Source organism: Mirounga angustirostris, unplaced genomic scaffold, assembly GCF_029215605.1.
Source record: "Mirounga angustirostris isolate CCGP_5_RB_7025 unplaced genomic scaffold, mMirAng1.0.hap1 SCAF_9, whole genome shotgun sequence".
NCBI lineage: Eukaryota > Metazoa > Chordata > Mammalia > Carnivora > Phocidae > Mirounga > Mirounga angustirostris.
The window spans coordinates 11,053,856-11,076,490 of record NW_026991717.1 but is presented as its reverse complement, the minus strand read 5'-3'; the positions used below and the strand labels follow the sequence as shown (position 1 = coordinate 11,076,490).

Below are 22,635 nucleotides of genomic sequence, written 5' to 3'. Positions count from 1 at the left end.
CTCCCCCCTCCTCCCCAAAATGCACCACTTTGGCATGTGGATTATTTTAAGCTGAAAATAATTAAGGTCCAAAAGACTCAGGAAGAGCTTTTAACCTCCCCCTTAACCACCTCTAAGAATTTAGATAGAGGTCCTAGACCAGGAGAAGTCTCACCAGAGATAACTATACAAAGTCAAGGCTAGGTGGGATAAGGGGTGGGTGGCTCATAGGGCCTACCTGTTCGATTCCTCTCTGTGTCCCATTGTCTCTGCAAGGTACAATGAACATTTGTTTACGAAACATTTGCTCTTCCCAACTTCCTATAAATTGTCTTCTTCCCCTTTGAAGCCCTAGACCCCTATCCCTCCTTAGCTCAGGATGGCATATAAGCTTCAAATGCCTGTCTCAGAGCCTCTCAGATCTCTCTGGCACTCCAGTACATATGAAATTAAATTTGCTTTCTTCCTGTTAACCTGTCTTAATAAGTCAATTAACAGACCAGCCAAAAGAAACTAAAAGGGTGGTGTAAAATTTTTTCCTCCCCTACAGAGCTTTCTGCTGGCAACACTTCCAGAAGCTGGGGTATGTTAAGGCTGCTCTGAATGGCACCCCACCATTTCCCCCACACTTACCTAATTATTCTCTTCCATCCTTTTTCTTCAAAATGCCTATAAATACCCAGTTCTTCAAATGCTCTTTGAGTCAGCTTTACCAACTTACTGGTTCCCTCATTAATTATTTAAATAAAATATTTGACTCAGGTTCCCTCTATAATTATATGAGTGGCATGTTTTTTCACCTTTTCCAAATTTTTTTTGACAGAATGCACATGTTAAATGGAAATTATTGCAATATTATTATAAACGTAATGGAGAAAGCCATTATTTAAGATAAATGGGAAGTTTACTCCCCAGCAAGATCTTCATTCCTACATTCCTTCTCAACATTCCATGCAGGGCAGAACTGGGGCACCAGTGAGTCGGGACAGCAGTGAACTGCTTCTCCTTGAAGGTCAATTTGATGGCTAGCTGGAGGGGCAGGGGAGGCTGCCCAGACCAGAGAATGCTGGAAAACAACCAAAGGGGAAACCTGAGGCTAAATCAGGAGTTGGTGTCTATCAGAGCCTTTATCTGGCTAGTGCCAAGGAGCAGACAGTATTTTCTGGGGAGTCTAGTTAAGTCTCTATGTGTGCAAAAGTAAAAAGGTAGACAGAGCATCTTGAACACCTTTGCTTAAAAATGCACAGTGAGAATCAGAATTGTTAAGGCCACTCCAAGAGGGATACAGCCCTGGGAGAGGCTGCTGGGAGGGTCCTGTGCCTGCTGGTGAGGCTTCCAGCCTAGTCATAAGTAGGTGTCGAGAGGAAGGTCCAGGGAAGGCTCAGGGAAGACCTGATATGTAATACATGCTTGCCACAAACAGAGTACATGGCCATGATTAGGAGCAACAGGCAACTTACATAGAAATATAACAACAAATGAATGGAAATGAATGTAGTGGTGGAGAGACAGATAATTGTGAAATAAAGCAAATATAGCAAGACGTTAACTACAGAATCATAATAGCAGGTAAATGGGTATTCACTGGACAATTCAACTTTTTTACATGTTTGAAATACTTCATAATAAAATGTTAGGGGGAAATGATTACTGACGTACAGAGGGAGAAAACATAATCTCAATCCTTCTGTATTCCACATGTTAAATGTGTACATACTTATAAAATATACATATTTACACACATGCAGATATATAGATATATGCATACTCACACACACACACACACACATATACACACACAGTCATAAATGAATAAAACACAAATATAAGCAGAGGATTGGGCATGTAAACGAAAGGAAAGATACTTGGTCTGGGTTTGTATTTTGTTCTGGCAAGAAATTAATGGCACAGTGTTTCCTAGACAAAAACCAGGAAACTGTAGACCATCTCCGCTTAAAGTCACTTATTCTTAAATGTAACAGAAAATTGCTCAGGGAAAAAGGTATTTATGAACTAGATGTCATAAAATAATAACAATTCTGAATGAAATCATTCAACCTATAAAGGAAGGAAACACAATTCAAATATCCTATGTTTGCCTTAACTCCACATTGATTTGCCTGGGCTAACAGCCTAAATGAACATGTAGAAAGCAAGGCTATTGTTATACATATAAGTCTGGGTGGATTCTAGGTGTAAATAATTATGCTGTACTTGACACTAAGTGAATAGCAATCACTTTTGAAATAAGCCTACCTTACAGAGTTTCCAGTAGTAAATTCACAGAACAAGCCAGCACTGTGTGCGACAAGGCATGGAGCCTTGAGCTAAAGCACAAGTCCTTCTAGCCAGCACCAATGGCCACGATCACCCACAAGTATAAGGAGAGGCTATGTGAGCTTAGGACCAGAAACCCAGGGAAACGGCTGCAATATGGCCTGAGCAATGAGTTGCAGCTTAAGGGAAGCTGTCAGAGGTACCCAGTACTCCAAAGCCCACAAAGCGCTACGAATGCACCCCAGATTCAGTATGGCTACCCACAGTCCTTCCCCGGTGACATACAGAATTCGCTTTTTTTTTTTTTTAAAGATTTTATTTATTTATTTGACAGAGAGAGACACAGCGAGAGAGGGAACACAAGCAGGGGGAGTGGGAGAGGGAGAAGCAGGCTTCCCGCAGAGCAGGGAGCCTGACGCAGGACTCTGGGACCATGACCTGAGCCGAAGGCAGATGCCTAATGACTGAGCCACCCAGGCGCCCCCAGAATTCACTTTTATCCAAGGAGTTTGCATTTCCAACCTAATAACCTCAGTCAAGTAGGGGTGGCTCAGTCAGTTAAGCATCCACCTCTTGATTTTGGCTCAGGTCATGATCTCAGGATCACGGGATCGAGCCCCGTGTTGGGCTCTGTGCCAAATGTGGAGCCTGCTTAGGATTTCTCTCTCTCCCTTTCCCTCTGCACCCCCCAACTTCTGTCTCTCAAAAATAAGTAAATACATACATACATACATACCTCAGTCAAGGAATAATAGGGTTAATAGGGTTTTGCTGTACAGAGAACTAATGATGTCAGCTTACCTGGAATATATTTATTCTGTAATAATAAATGCTTGCCTATTATTATTAATACAAGCAGTTTTACTGAGCACTGATTATGGAGCAGATTCTGTGCTAACCACCTTTCTGCATTAATCGTCCTCATCCTCATGCAATCCTATGAGGTAAGGGCTATCATTACTCCATGTTGCAGAAAGAGAAACTGAGGCTCCTTATGCCCAAGGCCAACGGTGAAAGGCGGACTGGAATGTGGGCAGTGTGACCACAGGGACACACTGAATGCTCCCGCCAACACCAGTCACCGTTGTGCATAAGTCACGTGCACAACCGGAAGTGAGTGCATAACAGGCATTAAGTGAATGAAAAGCAAAGTACAACAGCGAAAGCATCTTTAAGGCCCAAAGGCACAGCCCCTGAAGATGTAATGAGAGGGCCAGCAGCCCACAGGGGCTCAGCACACCAGGCCCCGGGGCCACCTGCCATCCGGATGATGCCGCCAACCCCACCTACGAGGCCAGGGACTTGGGAGCTCTCTGACAAAGTACTGCCTCCCGGCTCTGACTCCCGGCCAGCCCCGTACTCAGCAGCAATGAGGCAGGCACCGCATTATCGATTGGGAAAATATCACAACCAAACCAAACCACAAACAAGGGCGTAATTAAAGCTCTTTTACTTCTGTTTATAAGTATCTGAAATCTGCCAAGCACAGATCACTGCAAAGAGCAAAGCAGCATGTCTTGCAGCCTACTTGGCCTTTTCTTCTCCCGCCTGGGATCCTGTCTGAGAAAAGGAAGTTAATTATCTCCTGGAGCACAGACAATGTGCCAAGACCTAGACGAGGTGCTTTCCACAAACGTTATCTCATTAAATCCTGGAACAAACCATGTAGCACACGTATTATTAACTTCAATTTAGATACAGGAGGAGAGGGTCGGAGAGCTTCAGTAACTTGTCCAGGGTACACAGCTAGCAGGGCAGAATGAGAATTTAAACCTCCAGCTGCACATTCAGCCTGGATTCATTAAATCGCGTGGCCACCTCCAACATCCTTCATCACAAAGACGGTCAGAAGATAGGGTGAGAGCAGCAGGTCTGCAGAAGCTCCTAGGATTGATGGGGCGCCTGGGTGGCTCAGCCATTAAGCGTCTGCCTTCGGCTCAGGTCATGATCCCGGGGTCCTGGGATCGAGCCCCGCGTCGGGCTCCCTGCTCAGCGGGAAGCCTGCTTCTCCCTCTCCCACTCCCCCTCCTTGTGTTCCCTCTTTCGCTGTGTCTCTCTGTCAAATAAATAAATAAAGTCTTAAAAAAAGAAGTAGCGGAGCAGCAGAAGAAGAAGTAGTAGTAGTAGTAGTAGTAATAGTTCCTAGGATTGAAATCGGTCTGTTAGTACAAAGTGGCAAACCACCTCTGCAGGGCAGCCCAGCAACCCTGGGACCGGCTGGGCTCTAAACGGCCAAGGCCGCCAGGCCATTCGAAGATGCCAAGATGAGACTGAGCTCTGTTTGGCACCCAGTGCTGTGGGGCTCCCATGCACACGGGCAGCACCGCGTCGCTCGACGGGGTGGGGTGCGGGCGAGGGGTGCAGGACTTGCTGATGCAGCATCTCAGCCGAGCCAGCAGGCCAACAGGACCCTGATTGAAAACCTTCATTCAGGGTGGCCGTTGGGGGCGCTGGGTGGGCAGGGGTGCTTGGACAGCCAAACTCCACCAGGACATGGCTCCAGCATTCCTGCACTCAGAAGGAAATGGTAGAGGGAAGGGCCAGAGGATGACAACATTCTAAATGAGAACAGGAAAGTACTGAGGAATAAAGCAAAGATAGCATCCGTCCATGAGCATGTTCTATATAACTCCGAATTCGAAGGCACTTCTAAGCCCATCCATGACCCCACGCTGAGGAAGTAGGCGCCTGACCGTGATAATGACACCCCGCGTTCGCACACGTCACACAAAGGGCCATAAAGGATTCCACTGGGAAAGGGAGTCTCAGCCACCACACAGACACACACAGAAAGGAGGGGGAAATACAGTCTTGCCTCCCCTCCCCATCAAGTGCAATGCCAGCTATAAGCAGAGTTCCTTCACCTCCGAGCTTCAAGTTCTGAACAAGAATATATAAATTGCAGGATTAGAAATGGAAGACATAGGCACTTGTCCACACCGGCCATCTCCGGGGACCCATTAAATACCCCTTATCCCTCATTTTCCCAACTTTTACAGAAAATCCACAAAGCACCATCATATCACACCCTCAGTGCTCATCTGGAGTTAAGCCATACTGCTCAAATTGATGGAGTCAGGGTGAAGTCCTAGGAACAAGGCGAAAAGGTAAGGATGCTGAACGCCTTCCTGCACGACAGAACTCAGCAGTCAGTAAACGCATAAACAGGGTCACACTGCAGAAACAATACTGATGCGGGATAGAACACCTCTCTTTGGAAGGGCAAAGCATAAAGAGGCAAATCACTTGTGTCCACGTTCATACTCACACAGGGCCCCCAGAGAGGGAGACTTCAGACACTTGTCCCACATGTGAGAAAGCCAGGGGCTTACAGGGATCTCATCTAATGGTAGGACTATGTGTTGGGGATAGGGTGGGGGTCTTAATTTAAAAAGTAGCATAGGAGATGGGCTCTAATGTCATTTTTCAGCTAATAAGAGTTAGCTCACAAAAAAAGACACAATTCTCGAGCTTCCAATATAGATTTTTGTGCAATATTACTACTATAGGGAAAACTTTTCCATTGCACAGTTAACAGAGACCAAAGAAGCACAGGATACACTAAAGGAAAGGCAAATATGTACAGGCTAGTGGGGGCACTGGAGAAAGGCACTGATCATCCTGGCCAGCCTGAAAGAATACTTAAAAGGGATCAGTTCAGCCTTATGATGGCTCACAGGGATCTGGAACAGTAGATCTGGTCTTCCAGCTACCACTCTGCTCTCATCTCTTACCACTTTCCCCCTTGCTCCCGCCGCTAGGGACTCACTAGCCTTTCTATTCCCTGATCACAGCACGCATGCCTCAACCACAGGCCATTTGCACTTCCTATTCACTCTGCCTGAAACACTCTTGCTCTGAATAGCTATGTAATTTGATCCTATACTTCCTCCAAATCAACTCAAATGTCACCTGCCCAGAGAGGCCTTTCTCTACCTCCCCATACATTAGCAGCAAAATAAAAAGGGGGGTGTGAGGTTCAGTTCAGACAGCATATGGCTGCGCGCAGTCGGGATCTACCCCAAACTGCCCATTGTGAATGGAATCAAGGACAGAGACAGATGCACATATCCAAGGGCCATCCTAGCAGTTTAAGGGTTAATATCTTACAAAAGCTAAAACCCAAACAAGGGCCCATTCTCAGCATTATTAGAAGACCCTGGGCGTTCCTGACCCAGCTGCCCAGCAGAGAAGGGATCCCCCTTCCTGGAACATATAAGATTTCAGACACTCTGGTGTTTGGCTGCTAAAAGAAAGTGGAGTCTGCCCAGCTTCTACAGGAGACAGAGAAGCCAGAACAGCTTTGAAAAGGGCACTCCAGCCTCTTGATGTCCTGTGTCTTCCCTTGAGAAGCTCTTGCCCTCTGAGCTCATTCAAGGAGAAGCCAGCACAGTCCTCCTGCCCTAGGGAGTGAGCTCTGGGAAGGTAGCCCTGGAGAAGGCGGGGCAATGATAGAAAAGGCAGAGTTGGCTCTGGGGATGTCTAGTGATAATACAAAGAGGCAAAGAAGGAAATCGCCTCTGTTGTGTGAGGACCCACCTACTAGCTGACCCAGAGCAGAAAGCCAGGCTCAGCGCCCCTGTGCACCCCATCAGCCACTCGTTCCCAGGCCCCCACATGGGATAGGGTAGCTTTTTCCTACTAAATGGGCAAGAATCAGACAACCCGCATAATGGCACCTTTTCCCAGAAAGCTGTCCTGATATGCTGGAGAAAGATATCAGACTTTATGTTCCTGGAACCCAGGTGAACCAGGAGGGCTCCAGCTGCTGAACCCAAGCAATCTGGAGAGGTTCTGATGAGTTAACCTCTGTGGAGCTGTTTCCTCAGCTCTTAAAGAGTTTTGCTATTTTAAGAGTTAAATGAGATGATATGTGGGAAACACTCAGTACAAGGCCTGGCACAAATGGGTATTCAGAAAGTGCTAAATTTGAACAAATCATGATGATGATTTAAAAAAGGAAATGTCAAAATTAGAACCCAAATCCAACTATCAAAGCTTTCTAGAAAGATGCAAATTGTGGAAATCACTTAAACCCATTTAATACTAGAAAATAGACATTTCATAATAATTCCTGATTTTAGTGATTCATATAATCTCTGCTGAAGAAATTAATAAGGGCGCCTGAGTGGCTCAGTCGGTTGAGTGTCTGACTCTTGATTTCGGTTCAGATCATGATCTTAGGGTCCCGGGATCCAGCCCCACATCGAGCTCTGCACTTGGCAAGGAGTCTGCTTGAGATTCTCTCTCCGTCTGCCCCTCCCCCCACTCACACTATTATAAATAAATAATTATTTTTTTAAAAATTAATAATGGTTTATTTATTTTAAAACAACTTTTTATTCTTTAAAAAAAAAAGTTCTGGAGTAGGAAAGCATGCTTTCAGTGCCCAGCACTGCCTTTCAAACTGTGTGACACTGAGAACATTTCCTGACCCCTCAAGAACTCAGAATCTGGGGCTCCTGAGTGGCTCAGTCGGTTAAGCATCTGCCTTCAGCTCAGGTCATAATCCCGGGGTCCTGGCATCGAGTCCTGCATCGGGCTCCCTGCTCAGTGGAGGAGCCTGTTTCTCCCTCTCCCTCTGCTGCTCCCCACGCTTGTGCTCTCTCTCTCTCTGTCAAATAAATAAATAAAATCTTAAAAAAAAAAAGAACTCAAAATCTCCATCTATAAAATAAAGGCAATAGTCATACTGATTACACAAGGTTTTGAGATAATTAAACAGATTAATACTTATAAAAACCTTAGAATGGCGTTAGGGAGGATCACTATTCTTATCATTCATTGTGAAGATTTTGATCATTAAAGCAACTTTATGTGATGCTATAGTTGCAAAGCTTTCTGCTCTGAGCAGCGTTTCTGTGCGTGTATCAGTGGGAGGGTTAAGTGGACAATACATGAACAGCATACATATGATACATGGCACAGCATACAGAACTAAGTAGAAGTGGTGTCTCAGGATGCTGCTCTCGGGGATATTACCGATATGACTCTGCTTAAAAAACAGTTGGAACCAAAATTTCTCACACAAGCCAATAGAACACATGCAATAATTATGAGAGTGTGAATGATGTGTAAAAAGATTGCCTTAGTAATTATTAAGAGATATAAATCTCAACTTGGAATTTATAACCAATGGCAACTTACAAGGTATATAATGGCATAAAATAAGATAATTACAAATAACTGAAAGGGGAAATCCCCATGGAACCGACTGCTACATGAAAGGAAATGCAAGGAGATAGAATGTGGAAGATGTGGCGGGGTTTCTTTTTTTTTTTTTTTTTTTAAGATTTTATTGATTTATTTAGAGAGAGAGAGCATAAGCAGGGGGAGATAATCTCAAGCAGACTCCGTGCTGAGTGCGGAGCCCAAAGCAGGGCTGGATCTCATGACCCTGAGATCACAACCTGAGCTGAAATCAAGGGTCAGACGCTCAACCCACTGAGCCCCCCAAGGGCCCCTGACATGGCAGTTTCTAAATGCCCCAGCATGCCAAAGCAAGGCAGCCCATCATCCAGCAGCCCCAGCATCTGAGCAAGAGGGCCAGGCAGAGAAGGGATGTCATGATCCCAAACAGGTGCTTCTCCTACTGAGAACCCTAGAGTTTCTGAACTTCCTTCTGATGCCTCAGCTGATGGAGCAAAAGGGCAAACTGGAAAGAGGGAATGCTAGAGTCTCAGCACCAGGTTTCTCTTTTCATTTTCAGGACAAGCAAATTTCACAAAGCAAGCATCCCAGGCACCTGGTGGAAGGAAACCCAGGCCATTACTGCCTCCTGCTAACAACATCACCACCACCAAAATGGGTGGGTGGGGTTGGGGGGAGGAGGGAGTCATTTTATTACCCACCAGCCTCAAAGCATTTTGGCAACCTAAAGATTAAGATGCGCTGATAAACAAGCCTGGAATCGAAATGGCTGGAGCGCCTGGCTCCCTCCCAGGTCCTTACGGGTCACCTACTTACAAAAGATGGTGCCAGGCGGGGCTGTACTGTGGCTGGTGGCCCATCTGCTATATTCCCTTACACACCAGCAGCTACGAGTGCAGCCCAACCAACTTCTTAAAGAACCAGGTGATATTACAGCTCCTTGGGATACCAGGTGATACCTGATCACAAAGAAGATTCCACTTCTTTCTAGGCCATAATTTACTAACTTCGATGGAGTTACACTTTTTGCACGTATTTGGTAAAATCGGAGGAGAGCTGAAAAGTCAGTGTAAGGGTGGCCACGGGAGAGGAGGGTGGGAGTGCCCCCATCCATCCCATATTAGTGATGTTCACGTCTCTCTGCTTGATCATTCATTCATTCAGCAGATATTTACCAAATACTACCGCGACCTCAACCCTGAAGTGGGAGCTGTGAACAGAGATAAGCAAATGCACACCTTCAACAGTATGTTACTTAAAAAGTGTGAATGGGGGCGCCTGGGTGGCTCAGTTGGTTAAGCAACTGCCTTCGGCTCAGGTCATGATCCTGGAATCCCTGGATCGAGTCCCGCATCGGGCTCCCTGCTCGGCAGGGAGTCTGCTTCTCCCTCTGACCCTCCCCCCTCTCATGTGCTTGCTCTCTCTCATTCTCTCTCTCTCAAATAAATAAATAAAAATCTTTAAAAAAAAAAAAAGTGTGAATGGTTTATCCCCAATTCCACTCAGTAAAGGCATGTCCTGAACGTGTGCTTGAGAAGGGAGATGTGAACTTCCCACCCTACCACTGAACATCAGTGCCCACATGCCCTCTTCCTATACAGGTACCCCTCCGATGCTAAGCCTGATGTTAGGCTAAGCATTGGTCATGCACCATAACCCCTGAAGGTACTTACCTACCTTCCAGGAAACTGAGGACTGTCCTTGGGTAAGATCCCACCACACACAATGCTGGTGTCCCAGGCTGCTGTAGAGCTAAGCCTCCCGGTCAAGAGCAACCGTCCTTCAAGGCACTGACTTAAAGGGTGTGGTGTCAGAATAGGGACAGTGCAAAGGAGGCCCCAAGAAAAGGGCAACTGACCTGGCCAGGGAGGGGCGGGGAAGGTGCTGATTGGGAGGGCACAGGGTTACCCTACTCAAGCATGACACGCTGGGTTAGTGCTAGAAAACGATGGCTGGTGAAGTTGCCATTCAAAGAAATCATACTGCGTATGCTAAGAAAACCGTCTCCTGAAGTCTGAGCCAAAGACACATGTTTCTGTTTCCCATGTGGGCCACCTCTACATGCTGCTTATTTTCCACGAGGACTCACATCCGCTGCTCAACTCCAACAGAAAGTCCTGTGCGGACTCTCTGACCAACACGAGTTGGTACTGGAAGCTTCTGATCCAACACACCAGGTGTCTCCAAGTGGTTTTTAAACCTCCAGTCCCAATGCTAAAACCCCTTCCCTTCTTTTTTTTTTTTTTTTTAAGATTTATTTATTTTATTTATTAGAGAGAGAGAGAGCATGAGAGGGGGGAAGGGCAGAGGGAGAAGCAGACTCCCCGCCGAGCAGGGAGCCCGACGCGGTACTCGATCCCGGGATTCCAGGATCATGACCTGAGCCGAAGGCAGTCGCTTAACCAACTAAGCCACCCAGGCGCCCCAACCCCTTCCTTTCTTTAGGTCAGTATCTTGATAAGGGGAGAGTCTGCTGGTTGCATAAAATACAAGGTAAAGAAAAGTCTCTCAGTGGGGAAGCACGACATCAGATCGTGGGGTCCATCAGCTCGGGCCTCTTCCGAGGAACCTCAGACCAGAAACAAAGCCCCGTGGCAGGCACTCTGAGAAGGAATTTGGTGTTTAAATTCTGTCACGTGACCAGTGCAACAATCCCCGGGCATATTTTTTTAAAAGGCCAAGCACGGTACTTTTCGAAATGAAAATCTATCTGTGAAACCCAGGATCTGTCCCAGAACAAGAGTTTAGGTCTTGATTTCCCCAAAAGGGTTTGGGGGTGGGGGGGAATAAGAAGGCTGAGCAGCTGGTGTTACAGCTCCTTTTATCCAAAACAGAAAATATCTTCTTCCATCAACCCCTGGAAGAGAAATAAAGCTGCTTCAGTGCAGGTCCCAGAGCACATAGTGCTTCTGCTCCCCTCTGCAAACTAAATATATCCAATACCCAGGCCCACCCTTGAAAGGAGACACGTCAGCTGGCTAGCCAGCTCTCCTGGGCCACAGTGGGCTCTCTCCACTGTCTGCCGGCCTGCCTTCTTTCTAAATAATCTGGAAAATTTTCCTGCTTCTGGAATGAGCCCTGCTGGAAAACTCCAGAAAAGAGAAAAGAGAGACTGGATCCTCTTGAAGTGCTCACAGATGGTGTGTTGTTGGGACCCCTTTAAACTCTCTCCCAAGTACCTTCTGTTTGAAAAGTTGAGCAAAACCTAACGTCCTTCAAGGAATGATTGTTTAAATAAGCGTAGTACATCCATACCATGGAATATCACTCCACAGTATCACTTAGCAGTCCTAGGGATCCAGGATACATGCAACAACTAGGGGATTTCTGCTGAGTGAAAAAAGCCAATCTCAAAGACCGCATGAATGATTCCACATACGTAACATTCTTAACATGACAGCATTACTGAGATGGAAGACAGATCAGTGACTGCTTGAGGTTGGGGGCAGGGAAGGTTGGGGCCACACCAGGGCAAGCAGGAGAGATGCAGGAGGGAGAACGGTTCTATACCTTGACTGTGGGGGCGGTCACATGAATCTACCCACAAGATGAAACAGCAAAGACTAAGATACAAATGAATGCAGGCAAACCTGGGGGAGTCTGCTGGTGGATTGTATCCATGCCAATTTCCTGACTGTGGCAACGTACTATAGTTATGCACAATGTTACCATCGAGACTGGGTGTCCTTCTGTAGTATTTTTTACATATGCACGAGAATGTACAATTATCTCAAAATTAAGTTTAAAAAGAAAAAGAGAGCAGTTTTGAAGGAGAACACGGGCCAGCTTCATTCACACTCCGCGCACTATTTATTAAAGGGATCCGGGTGCCCTTCCTCGGACTCAAGATGCCGCCTCTCCCGTCACACACAAGACTGAAGCTTCTGGGACCACTGGCACCTTTTCAAGGGACCTTGTTGAGCGTTCAGCTGCACATCAGAATTAATCCACCACTGCCCAGAACACAAGTGTCACTCAGATAGTCAAAGATGTATCCTAAACAGTGTTTTTATATGGGGAAAAATGTGCCATTACTATGTATAAAACACACCTACAGAGGGAATTCTACGCATCTGCTGGGACCATGAGCCTTGGGCAGCCCCCTGGCCTTCCTTTTCTTTCCTTTGTATATTTGTCTTAATTTTCAGGCATGTTTTTGTTTGCAACCTTAAAAAAACCACCCAAATGCTGACTTTTGTTACATGCACAGGCATCAGGCTAGCTATGATCGTCTAAGCGCACCATTCTCCCAAACATACCTATAATTTTCCCCAAGTGTCGTATAAATTTCAAACCATTAAATAAAATGATTTCATACTGTCCTTGTGGATGTTACCAACCCTCACCCCCACCAGTGACATCACTGTTTCCATAGTAACTAATGTACTTCAAAGTGGAAAATGCAGATGGTGGTTTTAAAAAAAAAAAAAAAAAAAAGGCAGACTAAAGTGATAGAAACCAAGCATATCACAGTGTAAGTGGTGATGCATAATGTACCTGCATTACAGGGCACCAGCTCAGGGACAAGCAATAAATATTTTAGTGGAACCCTAATGCTAACAGCTATTCTGTATTAACAGTAGCCCTATCAAATTATACGATTGCCTTTGGACACACAGCTGCCCACTCACTGCATGTGGGTAAAAGCCTGTATTCAACAACACAGGTACACATCACAGGCAGATTTTCCAAACAGAGTCACGTATCCTACTCTACACTTACGTTGTAATTATGCCTCACTGAGAATAGCTATTTCCGGAAGAAAAGAACCCAACTGCTCACAAGAGAAATGGAACACACGGATGAGGAAAAGAATCTCAATTCTTAACTTCCTAAAGATAAAAAAAAAAAGGATAAAATCTCCACGCAATGCAACATCCTTCTCTGTAAGCAGAAGGTCCTTCCGGTGAAGCGTGGGTACTTTTCCCGTGACTGCACTTATCTCTTTGTCTGGAGGATGGTGACTGAGGGTTTTTCTGGACATGAAAACCCACGCTCTGAGTTGTAAGGAAGGCGGCGAGGAGGTGACAATTCTGGATACTTTGACACAAAACTAGAGTCTGGTTTTAAAACATAACCGAGTGTTTGATCTGTCCCTGTCAAAATGTCACTCTTAACGTTTAACAGATTCAACAGAAGCTTCAAGAAGTTCCATCATTTTGTCTCTGTGCTGTGGAAGCCAGTATTTAGAAGACCTGGAGGTAAAACCATGTCCTGCAAACACCCAATGAGCTACTTTCTTCCGACGCCCTCTGGCTTACCACCCAGGACTAGGAGTCCTGCAGCCGACTGAAAATGCCCAAGCCCATACCCCACTTAAGATCTCACATGACAATGGTCTCATTTGTGGGTGGCTAGATTGTGTTCCATTTTCTCAACACAGTAAAGCCCTGAGACAGAAGTCTCAGACAGTCTCTGTGTGGCCCTGCCACCTCATTCACGGAGGGGGGTGGCCCAGCCACACACCTTCCTCCCTAACTTCTGGCGGCGTGCTTGGACCAGACTACGGGTCTCCAATTCCTTTGAGGCTCACTGAGCTACCCTCCTCCTGTAGCACCTCTTTCCACAGGTCCCACCACTTTCTGCAAAACCCTAAAATGACTCCTTCTTGCCTACTAGACTGAGTCTAGAATTCCAGGCCTTTCCTGACCTAACTGCAACCTCCATCCAACGAGGCCCTCTTCCTTCCCCAGTCCACCTCGGCCAGAGGCCTTCCCTCAGTTATCACCCCTCCCCTTCCCACAGCACATCTTCCCCTCTGCTGATGACCTTGCCTTTTCTGTGGGGTCCGCCTCAATGTCCTCCTCCTTCCCGGCCCCAGGTAGGGACTTTTCACATTCAGCCACACACACTCACTCCTTCAAGAATCTCAGCCATTGCTCCTATGTCATTTGCAAAGGTTTAGAGAAAAGCACGGCCATGTCAAGCTCTCTCAAGGCAGAGATTTCTGTGCGTATGGATAAGCACCCTGTCCCCAAACCCTAGAAGAGGACCTGGCAAATCACAGACACTCAAAAACTGGTCTTGATTAATAATGGTCAGTGTCACAGAATACAAATATCTTAAATTTTTGAAGGGAAAGAGAGGGAGATGAGAGCAGGGCTTGGTATCAAAATTTAAAAATATGTATACAAGGAGAAATGCCATCATTGCTTCCAGAGGCTTCACGCCAAATTAATTAAAAATGTTAAATAAATGATTTAAGTAGTTAGGAGACAATATAAAATAGAAGGGAAAAGATTCTTCCACATCAGAATTAAATTTAATGCCTCAGATCAATAAAAACTATCTTAAAGACCAGGAAATAAATCAAGTAATATAAGCCGCATGCAAGAGAAAATGACTTGAGGAAAGTAGTGTGTTGCCATCCAAATGCAGAAGTAGCTTATAGAAATGAGGTTTCTCATTCAGTAGAGTTGAATCAGTTCCATTTGGGTCAAACAGCAGGACCCCAAACATATTGGCAGAAGCAAAATATCTACAATTAGCTGTTTTAGTGTTCGAGGGCCAGGAATACGAATAGAGGGAAGGCTGCACAGCCCCCTCCACCACAGATGAGAACCACACGGGGTAGCTGCAGGTGGAGGGGCAGTGCAGAGGAGCTCCCTGGGGATCATCTAGAAGGTGCCATGCAAAACACAAGCAGGCCTACTCGACTGATTGGCAAGACCCCAAGGACAGAAACCTCCAATGTGGGGCCTTCAGGACCCCCAGATGTTACCCAGCTAAGAGAACATCTGTGAGCACACAGGTGGCCAGCCTAAGATCAGTAGGAGGGGCCTGCCCAGAGGAAGGAATCAGCCTTGGGCTCTGGGTAAAAAGACTAGAACGATGGGGAACTGGCATCCCTGGGAGCGAAAGCTGAAGGTAGGAATTTGCCAGGAAGCGGCATCTTCTTTGGGGAGCCAAGACCCAACAATCAGAGAACACAGCTCTCAGAACTCTAGGATTCCAGAGCAGGGGTCTGTCAGCTTTTTCCGCAAGAGCCCAGACAGTAAGTATTTTAGGCTTTGCAGGCTCTGCGGTCTCTGTCACAACTACTCAACTCTGCTGTTGTCGTAAACAATGATCCGTAAATGAACCAGCATGGCTGTGTTCCAATAAAACGTGATGCGAAAAACAGCCTACAAGGCGGATCTGGCCCGCGGGCTGTCGTTTGCTGGTCCCCGCTCTAGAACTATCGTCACTACTCTCTATCTTCTCCAGATTTTCAGCCATCGGCAGTGTGTTTCTCCACAGGGCATTACAACAGAGCCCTCAAGGCAAAAAGCATGAGGAAGTGTCTTCAGGGACCCATGGAGGGGCTGAGAGCAAGGAGGCTGAGATGTATTATGTACCAGGCACCACACTAAGCCTTCCACATGTGGTAACTCACACTCATGAGAACCTTCTGAACTAGACACTCACCATCCCCAAGTTACAGATGAAGACAGTGAAGTCCCGAGGGTGAGCAACCAACCTAGAGTCACACATGAGGGGTAGAGCCGGGGCTGGAATGCAGGCAGCCTGTCTCGAGAGCCAAGTCCTCACACTGTGGACACAGAAACTGGAGAGACAGTGCGCACATGAAACCAGCTACCCTGGCCAGGAAAGGCCATGACCCACCATGGTCGGGGAGCAGTACAAGAAAAGGAAAGCAGGATGGTGAGGGGTCTGCAAAGTGTCTTCGTAACAGAAGGGCAAGTAGGGGCTCCAACACTGAGTTGCAAAATGGGGACAACCTGAAGAATTAAAAGAGATAATATGTGTCGCGGACTACATCAGTGCCCGGTACAGAGCAAACACTCAATAAATAGGAGAGATGATTATTATTGGTGAGCAAGTTAGCACCTACTCAGAATTTCGGCAACAGCTTCATCTGTTAAAAGGGTAACAACAGAGATTCACTTGCCAACTTCAAGGGAGTGAATGTCCCTTTCACATGGAGAGGTCTGGCCGTCACTACCCACATCAACCCAGGGGTCACCCTCAGCATCACGAACAGGGATCAGCCAGACATCTAATCTGATGTTAAAGGAATGCCTCAGCACTTCTCCAGTGCGATGAAGCAAAACAAATCCAGTCAAAAAGAAATGAACTTCCAGGCACCTGGGTGGCTCAGATGGTTAAGCGTCTGCCTTTGGCTCAGGTCATGATCTCAGGGTCCTGGGATCGAGTCCCGCATCGGGCTTCCTGCTTCTTGGGAGCCTGCTTCTCCCTCTGCCTCTCTCTCTCTCTCTGTCTCTCATGAATAAATAAATAAAATCTTTAAAAAAAAAAAAAGAAATGAACTTCCCATCAGACCATCAGGGAGTAATCAGATAAATTCAAAACAAGGAACATTCCATAGACTGTTCTATAAAATGACAACTGGACTGACATCTTCAAAAAGTTGACATAGTAGGAAAAAGGGAAGGAACTATTCTAGATTAAAAGAGGCTGAAAGTTGTACCCCCATATCCACAGCAGCACGACTTCACCACAGCAAAAATGTGGAAGTAACCCAGCGTCCGTCAACAGATGAATGGAGAAGCAAACGTGCTACCTACGTAAATGGAATATTACTCAGCCCTGAAGAGGAAGATAATTATGGTACAGGGCCAGAACACAGATGAACCTTGAAGACATGACGCCAAGTGAAACAAGCCAGACACAAGAGAACAAATATTGTAAGATCCCATTGACGTGGGGCATCGGGAGTGGTCAAATTCACAGAGTCAGCAGGTAGGATGGCGGTTGCCAGAGGGTGGAGGGGAGAAGGGCATGGAGTTCTTGAGTAATAGGTACAGAGCTTAAGTTTTTCAAGATGGAAAGAGTTCTGGAGATGGACAGTCTACTTAAGATGGAAAGTCTACTTAAGACTTTCTCTCCCTCTCCCTCTGCCTCTTCCACCCACTCTCTCTCTCAAATAAATAAATAAATAAATAAATAAATAAATAAATATTTTTAGGGGCACCTGGGTGGCTCAGTTGGTTAAGCGACTGCCTTCGGCTCAGATCATGACCTCAGGTCCTGGGATCGAGCCCCACAGCGGGCTCCCTGCTCAACGGGAAGCCTGCTTCTCCCCTTCCCACTCCCCCTGCTTGTGTTCCCTCTCTCGCTGTGTCTCTCTCTGTCAAATAAATAAATAAATAAATCTTTTTAAAAACGTTAAAGAGGCTAAATTCCATGTTATATGTTTTTTACCACAATAAAAAAATTAAAAAAAAAAAAAGAAAGAGAGAGAGAGAGACTAAAAGTCATCTAACAAATGAAATGTAGGATCTTTCATTGCTTTTTGGCTGCCTAAAAAAATAGGTAGAATGTTCTCGAGATTGAGCTAGGGACAGAGTTATGGATGTCAATAGCAACACCAATGGAGATATTTTGGGAACACCTGGAAAGAGTTGAATATGTAGCAGGTATTAGTTCAAATGAGGGAATAGTTGCCTTGTTAGGAGTGGTAATAGGGTCGTGGTTTTATAAGGATATGATCGTATCTTATGCAGAGGCATAAATGAAGTATTTAGGTGTGAAATGTCCTCCTTTCTATAGTTTCCTTTAAGGTGGTTAAAAAAAAGTATATGGATATATTTGTGTGTGTGTATGTATTGTTCAACAAATTGTTCAACTGCTCAATCCTAACTGGTAAGTACATGACTATTCACTGCACTATAATTTCTATTTTTCTGTCTTGTTTGAAAACTTACAATAAAGAGTTAAACATAAAAGTGGATCAAAAATACCCCACCGAGGGGCACCTGGGTGGCTCAGTCGTTAAGCGTCTGCCTTCGGCTCAGGTCATGATCCCAGGGTCCTGGGATCGAGCCCCACATCGGGCTCCCTGCTTGGTGGGAAGCCTGCTTTTCCCTCTCCCACTCCCCCTGCTTGTGTTCCCTCTCTCGCTGTGTCTCTCTCTGTCAAATAAATAAATAAAATCTTTAAAAAAAAAAAAAAATACCCCACCGATCTCCCTGGGTTGCCGTATGGCTGAAATGACAGAACCCACGACAACACTTTGAAACTCACTGAACATTCCACACACAAAAGAGAGGCATTGTTATTTTCCCTTTTGACAATAAAACAGAGACCCAGAGTAAATAAATGATATCCCAATCAGGAGTCTTTCAGTAAATATCAAAATGTTATTCTTGGTAAGTCCTTCAGAATGCTTTTTGAAGAGGGGACATGTGCTTTTGTACGAAGGTCTTGAAAAATGACTGTTTGGTGAAGAAGTAAACATTAATTAGAGTGTCTGTTCACACTGGCATGGAGCAGTCTGTAATTTTGTGGGGGCTGTTAGGGCCGGATTATTACATAATGGCCCTTGTTTTTGAGTGTTTGGTTGTTCAGAGCAAGAAACGCAGTCGAGGGCTGAGCACTCAGGTAACAACACGCCCAGAGCAGGGGCCCTATGACAGGGCATGGAATGTACAAAGCCTCCTTTTCAGAGCTCACAGCTCCTGCAAATGCCATTTTGTACTCACGGAGAAAGGAGAGACAGATAACACAGTTCTCTGCCCCAGTGAAGTCGTGTTCAACATTCACTACCAGTTTGAAAAAAAAAGGAAGGAAGGAAGGAAGAAAGAAAGAAAGAAAAATAAAAAAAAGAACAGTGTTCTCTTACAAGTAGTAACATGTTAAAATGATATGAAAACACCCATCATGCTTAAGCATTCCACCGGGCTGTGACTTCTTATGGAGATACGGTCTGAGGAAAGGAAAGGGATTTCAGAGCAAGGCAAAGCTGAGAGACCCAGGATCAAACATTACTGGTGTCACTCTGGGCAAGGTATTCAACTTCTCTGAGCCCTCATCTCCTTATCTGGAAAACAGAAATAACGGTGTTTACCTTACAGGGTTGTTATGAGAATGGAATCAGACTATTTATGGGCTCCCTGGCACACATAAGACCCTCAGAAAATGACAGTCCCCTCTCCACAGTTGTGACCATCCCCTTAATCTCACCAACCTATACTACAATTCTAAAAAGCAAAACAGAAAAGTAATGAGGAAATCTGGATTTATATTGGCAAAACAAAGCAGTAAACAACCTATTCACAGATATACGGGAATGAAATACAATAGAATGTTATGCAAACACTTAATTTGATAGGAGGGGGGCGCCTGAGTGCTTCCGTCGGTAAGCCATCTGCCTTTGGCTCAGGTCATGATCCCAGGGTGCTGGGATCGAGCCCCGCATCGGGCTCCCTGCTCAGCGGGAAGCCTGCTTCTCCCTCTCCCACTCCCCCTGCTTGTGTTCCCTCTCTCGCTGTCTCTCTCTCTGTCAAATAAATAAATAAAATCTAAAAAATAAAGTGATAGGAGGTACTTCTCAATTAAAATGGTACAAACTTCTGCACAAAATCTCACTCTTTCAAAACTTAACCAAAAAAATTTTTAGTGCAGAAATGTTTAAAAATCACCAGTCCAAAAAAAAAAAAAAGAGCACGTCCAAAAAAAAAAAAAAAAGGGCACATCCAGTGTCCTAAAATTCAAATACTGCCTGCCAGGGAAAGTAAAGGAAGATTCTAGAACAGAATGCTATGGCATAGCAAGGCTCATAACCCTGTATCCACCACCCTCAGGATGATGAACCAGTGACTAAATAAAAATCCAGAGAGGGGCGCCTGGGTGGCTCAGTTGGTTAAGCGACTGCCTTCGGCTCAGGTCATGATCCTGGAGTCCCGGGATAGAGTCCCGCATCAGGCTACCTGCTCAGCAGGGAGTCTGCTTCTCCCTCTCCCCCCTCTTGTGCTTTTTCTCTCTCTCACTTTCTCTCTCAAATAAATAAATAAAATCTTAAAATAAATAAATAAATAAATAAAATCCATAGAGTTTTCATTAATATCCTCGAATCTGGAGAAAAGCATGAGTAGGTATCAATATATTCCTCTTTTCTGACCGGGGAATAGTGAAAACATATACTAGGGAGAAAAGGATGAAGAGGTCATGAACCACGGTGCTGATTACTTCTGCTGGGAGGAAGTGAAGGCTCCAGGAGTACACAATGAAATCCAGGGCTGATCTGATGAGGCCAGAGAATACTACCCAAGGGCGGGCAGTGCGTACTCCCACATAGGAAGACTGGACCCTCCTAAAATAACCTTTAAAACATCCCAGAAGTAAAAGCCACCAAGCCAACATTTTCTTTTCTTTTTTATTATTTATTTATTTTTAAGATTTTATTTATTTATTTGACAGAGACACAGTGAGAGAGGGAACACAAGCAGGGGGAGTAGGAGAGGGAGAAGCAGGCTTCCCACCAGGCAGGGAGCCCGATGTGGGGCTCAATCCCAGGACCCTGGGATCATGACCTGAGCCGAAGGCAGACGCCTAACGATTGAGCCACCCAGGCACCCCCAAGCCAACATTTTCTAGCTGCAACTAGTCAGCACCCTACATACCACCTGCTATGGCTTAGCCAGCCCTGATGTTCTGTGGGCCGTCAGGGTGCAGAAAGCATGGCCATCAAACAAACAAAAAGCTAGCCATCAAACTTCAACTCCATAGTAAAGGGATAAAAAAGAGAGGCTTCAGATCAAGAAATCACCCACACTGGGAACAAGAGAGATCTGCATAGACACACTCAGGCAAGAACAGAGTGGAAAAAAGCAAACAAAAAGGCCTGGTCTCTACAAACACAGAATCCTGGAGGAAAGGACAAATGAAACACTGTATCAAAGACAAAGAATTCGGCCTAAAGGAAAACAGAACCCAGTAAGAGAATTCCCCTCAAAAGATCTTTGAGCCCTAGAACTTAATATGAATATGAGTACAATAGAGTGAGAACACAAAGGCAACATTAACAACAACAACAACAAAAAATGAGATTGTAAACCTAAAGAAATTAATTGGGGGCCAAATAAACATTAGAAAAGTAATATATAAAGTAAAATTTACAGCAAACTAAAGAAAGATGGCTTCACATCAATTTACTGACTACAGGAAAGCAAAAATAAAAACAGTGAATATAGATAAAAACAAGGGATCCAAGTAATCAAAGAAAAACAAACAAGTATGGAGTTCAAAGACAATCCAACATACAGATAACTGGCATCCTTATAGCAGAGAACTCACAACACAGAACCAAGAAAGGTCAAAGAGACGAGGTAAGAGAAAATTCTCTTGAGACTAATAAAGAATTGAATCTGTGGACTGAAACATCCATCACACCTAGTGCCACAAAAATATAACACACCTCATGCGGCAGTAATATACATTATGGTTAAATTCTATGTCAGATACCAAGAAAGAGTTCCTCGGGCATCTTACCTATGAGCACATAACCTATACAAGAGGACAAAGCAGGGGGTAGAGCTCAGTGGTAGAGCATCTGACTGCAAGAGGACAAAGCAGGCTGGCCTTGGACCCTTCTACAGCAACATTCAAGGGTAGAAGGCAATGACTTTTTCTGAGTTTTAACTAAGTCTTCTGTTAAATTTGAGCAAAGTTAAATTTTCTACTTGGTATTTCAAGAACATAGATTTTACAAAGTACATCCAGCCAGCCAGCCAATTTTCCGTGGAGGAACAGAAAGAACTCTGAAATGATATACTGTTAACATGATAATTCTAAGGGGGAGTTACTCTTCTCAGAACTGGACCCTCCCACTCTTCTCAGAACCCACACCTTGATCCATACTAGAGAAGGAACCTCTCTACTCTCTGGAAGAAACAAAGATAGACCTTCTGCTCTTCCGACTTCCTCACTCAGTCCTCCCCAAAGGGGGCTAGCGAGACTTATCAGATCAGTAAAGTTGAGAAAGGAAGCCTAGAAGATTGCCCCAACCTCTTCCTCTTCCTCTTCTACCGTGAACAGTCCTCAGGATGCACACATTCTTTGCCCCTCCAGGAGGTAAGCTTACCTAAGCAGGTGCACCCCTGCAGAGACAACCAGCCTATCATTCTGACCAGGAGCAAAGTAGTGAGGAGTCTGAATCTAGCCACAAACCGAGTTTTGTCACTCAAACTCCAAATTTCTCCATACAAACTCCAAGCTGATATTTTTATACCCCTGTGGCTGGTTAACATGTCTACTACACAACTGATTATTAATTGGTGGGAGGGGAAAGTAATTAATTAAAAGGTAATTAATTATCACCCCTCAAACACCAAAGTCAGTTATATCTGAATGGTAAGTTTGGAATTTCTTAAAATATTTTTATCTGAACTTTTCTTCATTTTAAAATTCTTCATAGGGCGCCTGGGTGGCTCAGTTGTTAAGCGTCTGCCTTCGGCTCAGGTCATGATCCCAGGGTCCTGGGATCGA

At 45.2% G+C, this 22,635-nt stretch overlaps 1 protein-coding gene across 8 annotated transcripts in view; it reads right to left on the bottom strand.

Moving 5' to 3' along the window:
- Window positions 1-22,635, bottom strand: part of SLCO3A1 (solute carrier organic anion transporter family member 3A1) — a 304,890-nt gene that overhangs the window by 266,685 nt on the left and 15,570 nt on the right. The window lies entirely within an intron of this gene.